General features: G+C 39.5%; 1 protein-coding gene across 1 annotated transcript in view; it reads right to left on the bottom strand.

Moving 5' to 3' along the window:
• LOC123519276 overlaps positions 1 to 12,597 on the bottom strand; it is a 31,119-nt gene that overhangs the window by 14,607 nt on the left and 3,915 nt on the right. The window lies entirely within an intron of this gene.

Here is a 12,597-nt window from a genome sequence, read left to right as displayed (position 1 = left end):
GTTGTCTTGTTGCCACACATATAAGTAATATATCATTGTCTGTGTCATTACTAATTGCCCAATTTTCTGGTGATGTGTTGTTGACATCAAGCAAGATAGTGACACACTTGACAGTAGTGATTACTACTGTCAAGTGGACACAACTGTAGGTTCCTCACGTATGAATTGTGTATGACAAGGTGGCCTGGAGTGTTCAGAACGAGTCTGCAAGGCGGTGACCAAGGAGTCAACCAGTTAAGGCATCAATGAGTCAAGGAATCAAGGAGCCAAGGAGTGAAGAAGTGAAGAAGTCAAGGAGCCAAGGAGCCAAGGAGTGAAGGACAGAGTTAACCAGACTGTGGACTCAAGGTGAAAAATGCACCAGTGATCAGCTTGCGTCACTTCCCACCTGTCAGCATCCTCACCAGCACCACTTTGATGCTGAGTCACCTCTGCATCATTAAGCAGCTACACAGAGTTCTCAACTTATGCAAGGGATACACTCCTCAAGGGGTCATGTATTGTGAAAATTGCATACACTGAACATGATTACTGAATCAAACTATACACTGTCCAAAATTCTATTACATATACATACATGTATACACAAGGGTAGGCTGAAAAGTTCAATGGCTCACAATGATGTAGTGGTTGAAGGAAATCCCAAACTGTTTACTATTGAGCATAATGTCTCCTTCAGTCCACACAGCTGTTGCAGGGCTTGGATGAGATGCTTCTATCTTCATCACCAAAAAAGTTGTCAACACCAGACATGACCTCACTGCCAGTCCGGTACTGCTTCCCAACCAATCATTGTTTCACATTTGGGAAGAGAAAATAGTTGGATTGTGTCAAATCAAGAGAACATAGAGGGTGATCAACCAGTTCAAGACCACATTAACACACAGCAGCCATTAATGCTACTGACTTGTACTGCTGAAATAGGGCCCATCTTGTCAGTTTTCCAGGCTGTTTTGACTTGACAGCCTCTCGCACCTCCTTCAGCAAGCTTATGTAGTATTCTCTGTTGATAGTTTGTCCTTTCTGAAGGTAACTAATGAAGACATTGACCATTGCATCCCCGAAGACAGAGACCATCACCTTCCCTGCCAACGACACCACCTTCCACCTCTGCCTTCTTTGGCTGGACAGAAGAGGAGTGTTTCCACTGCACTGACTGACTTTTGGTCTCTGGTTCCAAGTGGTGGACCCAACGCTCATCTTGGGTGAGGAAACCTCCAAGGAAACTGGCTGAACCCACTTCCAAAAGTGTTAAGTTTTCCTGCGACGTGACCAGCCTGGTGTGATTTTGATCAGCCGTCAGAAGGCGTGGTACCCACACACTGAAAACCTGACATGTCAAGTTCTTTGTGCAGAATATTCTCCACTCATTCATGGGAGATGGCTAAGGTGTCAGCCATCTGATTAACAGTTAAGCACATGTTATTCATTACCATGTGGGAACACGATCCATGCTTTCCTGAGATGTTGCAGTGGCAGGACATCCAGACCTTGTGTCATCTTCAAGGCTCTCCTATCCATCTTGAATTCAGTTGTCCACTTTTGCACAGTTGATAAAGCTGGAGCATTGTTCCCTCATGCAGCAACTGGGATTTCACTTCTTTTCTGCAGGTATTTGTTAACACCACAGGGACAAATTTTATCACCTTGACTCCGTGGCACTGAGTGAGTGATAGTTCAGAGACGCTCACCAGTTGCTTCTCACAGTGTTCAGTGAACACTGTGAGAAGGAACACTCCACGCCCAAACACTCCGCCCACGAAGTTTCTCAGTACTCTGGCAGTAGTGGCTGTCATCCCACCACGCCCCTCCACTCACCACAACATTCATGCCACATTACAACCACACTGCATCTCTACCTAACCCAACCCAACACAACCTGTGCATCCTGTGGCAACCTGCAGTGTCCCAGTGAAACACAACCTGTGCATCCTGTGGCAACCTGCAGTGTCCCAGTGAAACACAACCTGTGCATCCTGTGCCAACCTGCAGTGTCCCAGTGAAACACAACCTGTGCATCCTGTGCCAACCTGCAGTGTCCCAGTGAAACACAACCTGTGCATCCTGTGGCAACCTGCAGTGTCCCAGTGAAACACAACCTGTGCATCCTGTGCCAACCTGCAGTGTCCCAGTACAGGATATCTCCACACAAGATGAACCACTGATGGAACAAATCTACCGGAAAATCAAGCAGTGACTTTTGCAAGCAATAGTGTTGTGTGAGCAGCACAAAGTTGTACAGTACCTGCAGGCCACCACTCCTCTCAGGGATACATGTACATACTAACTAACAAACTCAACCACCAACACTCCTTCACCAAAACAATAAAAGAATAAAAGTGTATCCACAAGTGTCATTCAAAGAGGAACAACCATCCCACCACACAGCCACACCTGCTGGACTACGCTCCTTCCTGCCACCAGTTAAACAACTACCCACCCATACAAGACTGCTTCAGCTCACCTGCAGAGGTATAGACACCCACACACATGGTCACTCTCAAACACACCCTCTCTCTCTCTCTCTCTCTCTCTCTCTCTCTCTCTCTCTCTCTCTCTCTCTCTCTCTCTCTACCTGCCTGCTTCTGTATTTCCACCTTCATATGACTTGACTTCATTTAAGAGGGAGGTTTCAATACATTTATTCCTTTCTTTGGGCTAATTCTCTCTCTCTCTCTCTCTCTCTCTCTCTCTCTCTCTCTCTCTCTCTCTCTCTCTCTGACCTGCAAGGACTCTGGCCTTTTCATTTTAGGTTGCCCTTGGCCAGCTTTTCCCTTACATAATAAATAAATAAATAAATAAATAAATAAATAAATACATAAATAAAAGAATAATAAAATAAATCTAAACTGTTCTTGTACCTTGTGGTCCCACTTGCTCAGAGAGAAGCCACAACAGTTATCTTACTCTTAGTGTGTCACTCACCCACCAAGCCCTAACTCCTTCAGTACTGGGACACTTTTTAACCTTGAGTTGAAAGTACACCACCACCATTTAACTGACATTAGCTAACATCATTAAACAGTTTGGCATGTTTTGAGAGTATTTTAAGACAGTTTGGCATGTTTTGAAGACATTTTAAGACAGTTTAGCATGTTTTGATGACATTCTAAGAAAGTTTGGCATGTTTTGAGGACATTTTAAGACAGTCTGGCATGTTTTGAGGACATTTTAAAAGTTTGGCATGTTTTGAGGATATTTTAAGACAATCTGGCATGTTTTGAGAACATTTTAAGACAGTTTAGCACATTTCGAGGGCATTTTAAGACAGTTTGGCATGTTTTGAGGGCATTTTAAGACAGCTGGAATGTTTTGAGGACATCTTAAGACAGTCTGGCATGTTTTGAGGACATTTTAAAACAGTTTGGCATAAACCTGTAGAAGATGTATCAGCGGTGCTTGTCGTCTCAGCTAGGTTAGGTTAGTTTTGGTTTAATAGATAAGTTAGAATAGGATTGCAGAGTAGTGGTGGTGATTTGTTAACCCCTTCAATACTGGGATGCATTTTTATCTTGAGTTTTGGGTATGATTACATGGTCTTATTGACATTAGGAAGAGTCTATGGATGTCAGAAGATTAATGGCAAGAGTCGTCACTATTTTAATCCTTACATAAGTATCTGAAGCTGTAAAAAATCATCAAATAGTAAGCAGAATGAATGTGAAAACACGTCATGGTACTGAAGGGGTTAAGGACTAGGGAGCAGAGAGAGATAAATAAAAAGAATTATTGATTTGTATTTACCTAGTTGTACTGTACAGGGTTCGAGCGGATCTCCATTTATCTAGTTTTTCTTTAAAGTTATGCACACTATATGCTGCGACAATTCCATTATCCAATGCATTCCATTTCTGCACCATTCTGTGTGGAAAACTGTATTTTCCAACATCCTTCACACACTGCTTCATCCTGATCTTCTTTTCATGTCCTCTTGTCCTTCCATCTTCTTCCGCCAACAGCACCAGGTCTTCTTTGTCTATCTTTTCAATATCATTTACTATCTTGTACATTGTTATTAGGTCCCCGCGTTCTCTTCTATCTTGTAAGGTTGGCAGTCCCATTTCCTTCAGTCGTTCTTCATATGTGAGGTCCTTTAATTCCGGCACCATCCTTGTAGCAATCTTCTGTATCCTTTCCAGTTTTCTTATATCTTTTTCAGAGCTCAGAGACCATACCACTGCTGCATATTCTAGTCTTGGGTGTATCATGCTTGTGATGATTTTTATTATCATATCTTTATCCATGTAATGAAATGCCACTCTTATACTAGTCAACATCTTATATGATAGTCCAAATATCTTGTTTATGTATTTATCAGGGCTCAGATTTTCTTGTATGATCACTCCAAGATCTTTTTCCTCTTTAGTCTTCGTTATTTGCTCCTCTCCCATCAAACAGTTCCATATTGGTCTTCTCTTACTCTTTCCTAATTCCATTATGTGACATTTCTTGGCATTATATTCCAATTTCCACTTCTTGTTCCATTCATAGATCTTATTTAAATCTTCCTGTAACAGTAGACAGTCCTCTCTGGTTTTGATAACTTTTAGCAACTTTGCATCATCAGCGAATAAATTCATATAGCTGTTTATCCCAATGTGAATGTCGTTTACATAAACTTGAAACATAATGGGGCTAACACTGACCCTTGTGGCACTCTGCTAGTTACTTTACTCCAAGATGAGTATGTATCTCTGATCACAGTTCTCATTTCCCTATCCTTCAAGTAATCTCTTGTCCATTCGAGCAAAGTTCCTCAGTCTTCCTATGTTTTCTAGTTTCCAAAGAAGTTTTCCATGAGGGACTTTATCAAAAGCCTTTTTAATGTCCAGGTATACTGTGTCTACCCATCCATCTCTGTTTTCAAGTCCTGCAATAACTCTCGAGTAGAAGCTTAATAAGTTTGATACACGTGACCGCCCTGTCCTGAACCCATATTGTCTGTTCGATATGACTTTCTCCTCTTCTAGAAATTTAATCCATTTTTCTTTGATAATTATTTTACATAACTTCCCTATGACACTTGTAAGTGACACTGGTCTGTAGTTTAGTGGTTCAGTTGCCTTTCCTCCTTTAAATATTGGTACTAAATTGGCTCTCTTCCACTCTAGTGGAACTTTCCCTTCATTTATTGAATTTTCAATTATTTCCCAAATTGGCTCCAGTAATTGCTCTTTACATTTTTTTAACACCCAGCCTGATACACCATCTGGCCCCATTGCTTTTCTGACTTCCAACTTGTCTAGTAATCTTCCAATATCCTCTTTGTGTACTGCAATCTCCTGTAATCCTTGACAATCCAGTGTCCTATTAGGTTCTGTGATGTCATCTTCTTCAGTGAAAACTGTTTTGAAGCTCTCATTCATTATTTCACACATTTCTTTCTCTGTTTGGTATGTCTTCCCTTCTTTAATTATTTCTTCAATTGTTTCCTTATTCTTTGTTTTGCTGTTTATAAACTTGTAGAAAAGATTGGGTCCATCCTTGCGTTTATCCACTACATCTTTCTCAATCCTTCTTTCTTCCTCTCTCCTTACTCTAATATATTCATTTCTGGTATCTTTGTACTGCCGACTATTATAATGTGATCAGATTTTTTTACTGTAAACGTGGGACATTCCATATATATATATATATATATATATATATATATATATATATATATATATATATATATATATATATATATATATATATATATATATATACAGGCAACCCCCGTTTAACGAAGGTTCACACAATGAAATTTCGCTACAACGAAGGTTTCATTTTACTACCATCTGCTTGTTTAACGAACACCAAACTCGCTTAACGAAGTTTTATCCAGGTATTTTTTTTCCATCTACTGTCTACTATTTTCAAGTCAGCAGACTCTATTAAGAAGGCTGGTGAGACCATATCTTCCTTGACAGCTAAATGAACCACCTAAACTCGTGACTCTACAATGGATAAAATGGAAAGCCTTGTGGAAATGTGGTACATAAGTTTTGTATGTGGTACCATGATGCGCACTTTGTTTACATTTCACAGGTTGCCGGTTAGTGTCTTTCCCGTTTCACTCTCCCTCCCTTTATAAAGTTAAGATCATCTACATTATAAAGTTACGTACATACATACATTAAAGTACATTATAATGACTTAAATTAAACCACCTAAATGTTTAACTTCATAATTTTTACTTTCATTAAACCTTTTACTGTACTATGATGCACTCTCGCTTTGCTTACTCTCAATGGAAGTTCAAATCAGGGGTTAAACCTGTTATAATCAGTTCGCTTAACGAAGTTTTGCTTAACGAAGTGTTTTTTAGGAACATAACCCCTTCGTTAAGCGGGGTTGCCTATATATATATATATATATATATATATATATATATATATATATATATATATATATATATATATATATATATATATATATGAAAGATAATACAAACATCCAAAAAAATTTCTGTATGTACCTTTACTTCTTCAATAATTCTGGAGTTGATTTCAGCACAATGCAAATTCCATACATGTATGCTTGAAATTAACCTTTGTCATCAGCAATGTTTAAGAGTTGGGACTTTCAGCTGGGTTTTTTCAGTTGTCCATATTTTATTCATGTGAGAGAATGCACGTTCAGTAGAAGCATTTGTTCCAGGAAGACAGAGTACAAACTGAACAAGTTCAGACATGCGCTGGTGACTGACATCTCGAGCTTTGCAGTAAGTGAAAACTTGCACCCACCGTTGGTCTGTTGGTACGTTTGACTCATTCCACTCAGCTACTCTGTCAGTGATGTTCTTGGCAGCACAAGCAAACTCATCAAATAAACTCAAATCAAATCTGATGTCAAACATTTGTTTTTTAACATCTGACCAGTTTGGAACTTGCTTAAGTGAAACCCACTGCATGCATCCAAGAATAGATAGGTTAGCTGACCACTGATCCAAGTAGTTAATACAGGTGTTATAAAACTCAACCACTACATTTCTTATAGCTGAAGGATCAGCCAGACCCTCACGTTCAAGTTTGCTCATTAGTTTTTTGAGGGAGTGTGGCAAGAAGACAGTATCTTTTTTTGACTGCAGCATTTCCTTCAAGTTAGATACAGCACTCAACACTTCCACAGTAGAAATGCTTTCCCCTTCAATCTTTAGAATCACTTGCTGAAAAGCAGCTGCTTGAGAATGAACAAAATTGAGCCATATTTCTGCTTGTGGGTTCTCAAAAAAGTTTTTCAGTAGCACTGGACATTTACTTTGACTTTGAAAGTATGATCTTAGACCTAGCAACAACTTTATTATTCTTTCAACTGCAGGCATTAATGCCAGCCACCTTGCTTTGCTGCACCCCACAAAGTCACAAAACTCTTTCAGTTCCTCCACTCGAACAGTGTAGATGTAGAAATATGAGTAGATTATAGCAACAACTGCCTCTATGTCAATAGGGAGACAGTCACTAGCAGCTTGAACAGCATTATGTACAATGTGTGCAAAACAACCAATCCCAATTAGTTCTCTAACAATATAGTCATTCAGCTTCCTGAAGATATTATTAACTCCTTTTCTTGCTGCACCACCGAAATTACAGTTAGTATTGTCACCACAAAAAGCAATTAAATTTCTGTTCAACTCATGTTTCTCTATTATCTCTCTTGAATAATCCAGAACTATATCTGAGGTTTCTCCAGGTTGAGATTTCAAGTCAAGCAGTTTCACTTGAGTACCTTCATATGGCTGAAAGAAGCAAATCAGAACAGGGAATAGCTTGGTGTTGCCATGGTTGCTAGCATCTGTTAACAGTGTTATGCAGTGTGCATCCTTCATTTGGCTCTCAAGTTCTCTCACACCATATGGTGCAAAGACACTTGTAACAATTGCCTCACACTTAGTTCTAGCACATGAAAATTTAGGTTCAAAGCATGCTTTAAAAATTTTTGTTACACAGTCTGTAGACCTAAAACTTTGATTTTCTCTAACTGTGTGGTAAGCCCACAAACCTTCAGTAGCAGCCACCTCCAGATCCTTGTCACTGGGCCTGGCACTTTTAAAGTAATCAGAAACAGCTTTGCTTGAGGAAGCACTAATATCAGCTGACTTATGTCTCTGTGCTAAGATGTTTAATTATATCACTAACTCCACCGTGCAATGCTGAAGTCACTTTTGCATTTTTCACAAAGTACATCACTTGCAGAAACACTCTTTCTAATGAATGGGTATTCAGACTGTAAACGCTCATTGAATGTGCACTTTCTCTTTGACATCGTGAATAAATAGCCAAAACGCAATCAGAGCGAGTGACAGTAACACACGAGAAGTAGTTAATCCGAAGGCTGCTGATCAAACACTGCCATGCTGCACTCGATAATGACTCTGGCGAATCAAAGCTCAAGGGAGGCACATCTAATACAAGTACAGTGTGACGCAAGGATACGGCAATCGATTCGTAGACCTACCCATGAAGTTACCAGCTAGTGATATAGTATAATTGGATATATCAGTACTATTCCATAAAAATCTGGGGCATTTTGTAGAAAAAAGCAGGACATTTGCTAACTTTAAAAAAAGGCGGGACAGACGTCAAAAAAGTGGGAATGTCCCTCATAAAAGCGGGACTCTGGTCACATTAGACTAATATAGTCATTTCCCTACTTTAAGAGTTTCTTCCACACTTTACTCTTTGCCTTTTTGCTTGTATGCATCTAGCATTGTACCATGCATGTATTTTTTCTGAAGTCTATAAACAGGAACAAACTTTTTTACTCCTTCATTGTATTCCTGTAAGAATGTCATATTTCTCTTGTACAGTCTTCCTGCACATAATATTACTCCACTCAATATCAGCAAAATAACTCCTTAGTTTTTCAAAATCCACTCTTGCATAATTTAATCTCTCTCCTTTATAGTCCTCTCTGCAACTTATATCATGATCCTCCTGCATTTATACCTCTAATGTCACATGATCACTGGGACTCTGGTTTCTTTGTGAATACTAGGTCAAGCAACAATGGTTCTTCTTACCCCCTGTATCTTGTTGACTCCTCCACCCACTGGTCCATTGTATTAACCACAGTCAACTGTAACACTTTCTTACTCCACTGCCCAGCATTATCCATTACTTCCATCTCTCTCCAGTTTATTTTTTTACAGTTAAAGTCTCCAACTAAGAGTATTCTTCTATCTCTTCTTATCATGTTATCTAGGCACTTTATAGCCTCTCTTTGCATATCTTTATGCTCTTCTGATCCCCATGTATTAGTCTTTGGTGGAACATATGTAACTGTAATTTTTTCTTTTCTTCAAATCTTCTGTTCTGATTGTTACTCCCATTACTGCCACCTTATCCTCACCATATTGCACATCCTCCACACATATATTATCACGAACCATTATAATTATTAGTACTCCTCCTCCCCCTTTATCCTCAGGTATTATATCCTTCCTTTCCTCTTTAAAGTTGACATGGATCTCTTTTTTTCAGTTTTGTTTCAACAATCCACATTACATTTGGGTTTTTCTCTTTCAAATAATCCCGAACTTCCAATATGCTTGATAACAAACCATCTATGTTAGTGTAAGTCACTCTTAATTTATTGCCTCCTCCTCAACCTCCTCTTCTTTCATTAGGTACCACTTCTTTACTCTCATATCCAGAACCCTCCAGTAAAAATTCTTCTTCTCTATCTCTGTCCTTTTCTTGTTTTTTTTTCCTTAGCTTCACTTCTTAGCACTTTCTCCTTTTCCCCTTTCTCTAAGTTCATATCTCTTTTTATCCATATTTCCTTGTGATCAACATCATCAGCTAGCTTCCCTTTTCTAGCCATAATTTCTTCCACAGCCACTTGAGATCTCATTTTCACCTTCATTGGTCTCTTACCACCTTCAATGTACCTTCCCAGCCTAATCACTTCCTCCACCTCCTGGTCAAATTCTTGTGTGCTGTCTTGTACTCGTTTGATAACCGTTTTGGCCATTTCCCTTTCTTTACGTTCTCTTGTGAATTTATTTGGATTTTTCTTTTCTCTCATCCCATAAATTATGAAGCTTTTTTTCTTGTCCACTGCATTCTGCACTAAATCTTTCTTCTCCTTGACAACTTCTATAACGACTTTTGTGTTCTCCTGAATTTGTCTCCTTACCACTTCTGAAAATTTGACTTTTTCCTCTTCTTGCTCCTGTTTCCATTCATTTCTTAGTTATTTCAATTTGTTATCACCTAAACCACCTTCTGCCCTGTCTGTAATCCTGTGCTGCACTATATCCTGCAAGTTCTTTAAAGAGCTTTCATAATTTTGGCATGTGGTTTTTAGAATGTCATTTTGCTTCCTTATTTTCAGAATCTCCTCTTATAGTTCTTGGTTTATTGCACTTGCTCACATTCAGGGCTATGTTTTCCATTTGCAGTCGGTCTTATTTGTTCATGAGACTGGACATCACCTCCTTCATATATCTGAATTCTCTTTCTACATTAATAAGCCTTCTCATATTACCTTGTTCATCATGGAAACCTGAGAAATCCTTATCCATAGTATCATCAGACAGTTTCCTTAAAACAAGAGGGGTTTCTATAATGCGTTGGTTCCCACTTGGCGTTATGTTTTGGTTCAATCATGCACCTGGCTACTTGGTTCCATCTCTCTCGGTATTCATGCTTTAACTATATGTGATCTAACACTTACATATTTCATTTGGAGATAGGAGAACCTATGGCCCCCTCTCCCCCCTGTACATACATCTAAGCCTGGGTCCAACTCTTTTGTGGTAATCTCTGCGAGCTGCTCAGATACGCACGTCTTGCTCAACGGCTGCGCTGTGTGTGTGTGTGAAGGAAATGAAGTGCAGATTCATTCAAAGCAAGTCAATATCTGCCAGCAAAAAATAGTTTGCCTGTGAAATGAGCTGTTGGTCTAGTTCTATTAATTTACCAGACATTATTTCCTTTTTTCCATTAATTTTTGTTGTGATACTTTCTTTTCAAGCACCACCACCGCTGCCACCACACAACTAACACACTCACATACTGACACAGCCACCTAACCTAACCTAACCCCTATCACCAGCCAGCCAGCCAGCCATTGCACACACACACACACCGCGTAGTGTAGTGGTTAGCACGCTTGACTCACACTCGAGAGGGCCCAGGTTCGAATCCCGGAGGCAGCGAGGCAAATGGGCAAGCCTCTTAATGTGTAGCCCCTGTTCACCTGGCAGTAAATAGGTATGGGATGTAACTCGAGGGGTTGTGGCCTCGCTTTCCCGGTGTGTGGAGTGTGTTGTGGTATCAGTCCTACCTGAAGATCGGTCTATGAGCTCTGAGCTCGCTCTGAAATGGGAAAGACTGGCGGCTGGGTGACCAGCAGACGACCGAGGTGAATTACACACACACAGACACACTCCCTGCATCCCATACATCACCAAACTCAACACAAACACTTCTCTCTCTCTCTTACTCATTGAAGAAAACAACAAAAAAAGGATATTCTTACCAATAGCACCTCCTAACGAAGCAGTAAAATACAGTGGACACTCAATACTCGAAAGTCTAAATAGTCAAACTTTTCAATAGTCAAACGCAAAAGTTCAACTTAATACTAAAAAAAATACCTATTAGTCAAAAACCCATCCACGTGGCTGTAAACAAAGGGTCTTTCCCTGCCAGCCCACACGCCCACCTGTTCACCGCAGACAGTTGATTCTTCTCTGTAGTAAGAATAATATTGTCCTATGGTTTCTCTCCGGAGTTTTCTTTATTTTTTATATTTAGAAGCTTACAATGGCACCGAAGGCTTGTTAGTGGTGAGAATAAGGCTACAAGAAAGAATGTAGTGACAACCATCAAAAGGAAAAAGAGATTATTGATAAATACGAGAAAGGAGGAAGAGCAACTAATCTTGCGGCTAAGTATTGTATGGCTAAATCTACAGTAGCCACAATACTGAAGAAGACAGAGACAGAGCTCATTAAAAGAGATGATGTGGTGATTGGTGTGAAAAGGCAATTTAAGCGACCTGCAGCAGTGGATGAAATGGAAAAATTGTTGATTGGATACACCAAAGGCAGATGGCTGGTGATTCTTTGTCAGAGGCCATATGTGCCAAGGCTAGGCTGATGCATCGTGATCTATTTTTGATACTACATCTGACTCCAATGATGATTCTAAAGCAAGTAAAGGGGGGTTTGTGAATTTCAAGAAAAGAACTGGAATTCATTCTGGTGCCTGCAAGTGCTGGCAGAGTTGCAGCTAAGTAATTTATGCCTGAATTTAAGAAATTTGTGGATAAAGAGCACTTAAGCCCACAACAGATCTTTAATTGTGATGAAACTGGCCAGTTTAAAAAAAAAAAAAAAAAAAAAAAACATGATCTATATATAAACAAAGGAAGAGAAGTGTTTGCTGGAACACAAGCCCATGAAAGACAGGCTAACCCTGCTTCTGTGCGCCAATGCTAGCGGTGACTGTAAAATTATACCCCTGCTTTTTTTATAAACTTGGGTTTGGCAATGGCTGGAACGAATTACCTGATTTATAGGTATCAATAATCAAACTTTTTAATACTTGAACGGCCATCTGGAACTAATTAAGTTCGAGTATTGAGTTTTCACTGTACTCACAT

This window comes from Portunus trituberculatus, chromosome 7 (genome assembly GCF_017591435.1).
Source record: "Portunus trituberculatus isolate SZX2019 chromosome 7, ASM1759143v1, whole genome shotgun sequence".
Lineage (NCBI taxonomy): Eukaryota > Metazoa > Arthropoda > Malacostraca > Decapoda > Portunidae > Portunus > Portunus trituberculatus.
Note: the sequence above shows the minus strand (reverse complement) of the source record. Positions and strands in the feature narration are given on the sequence as shown.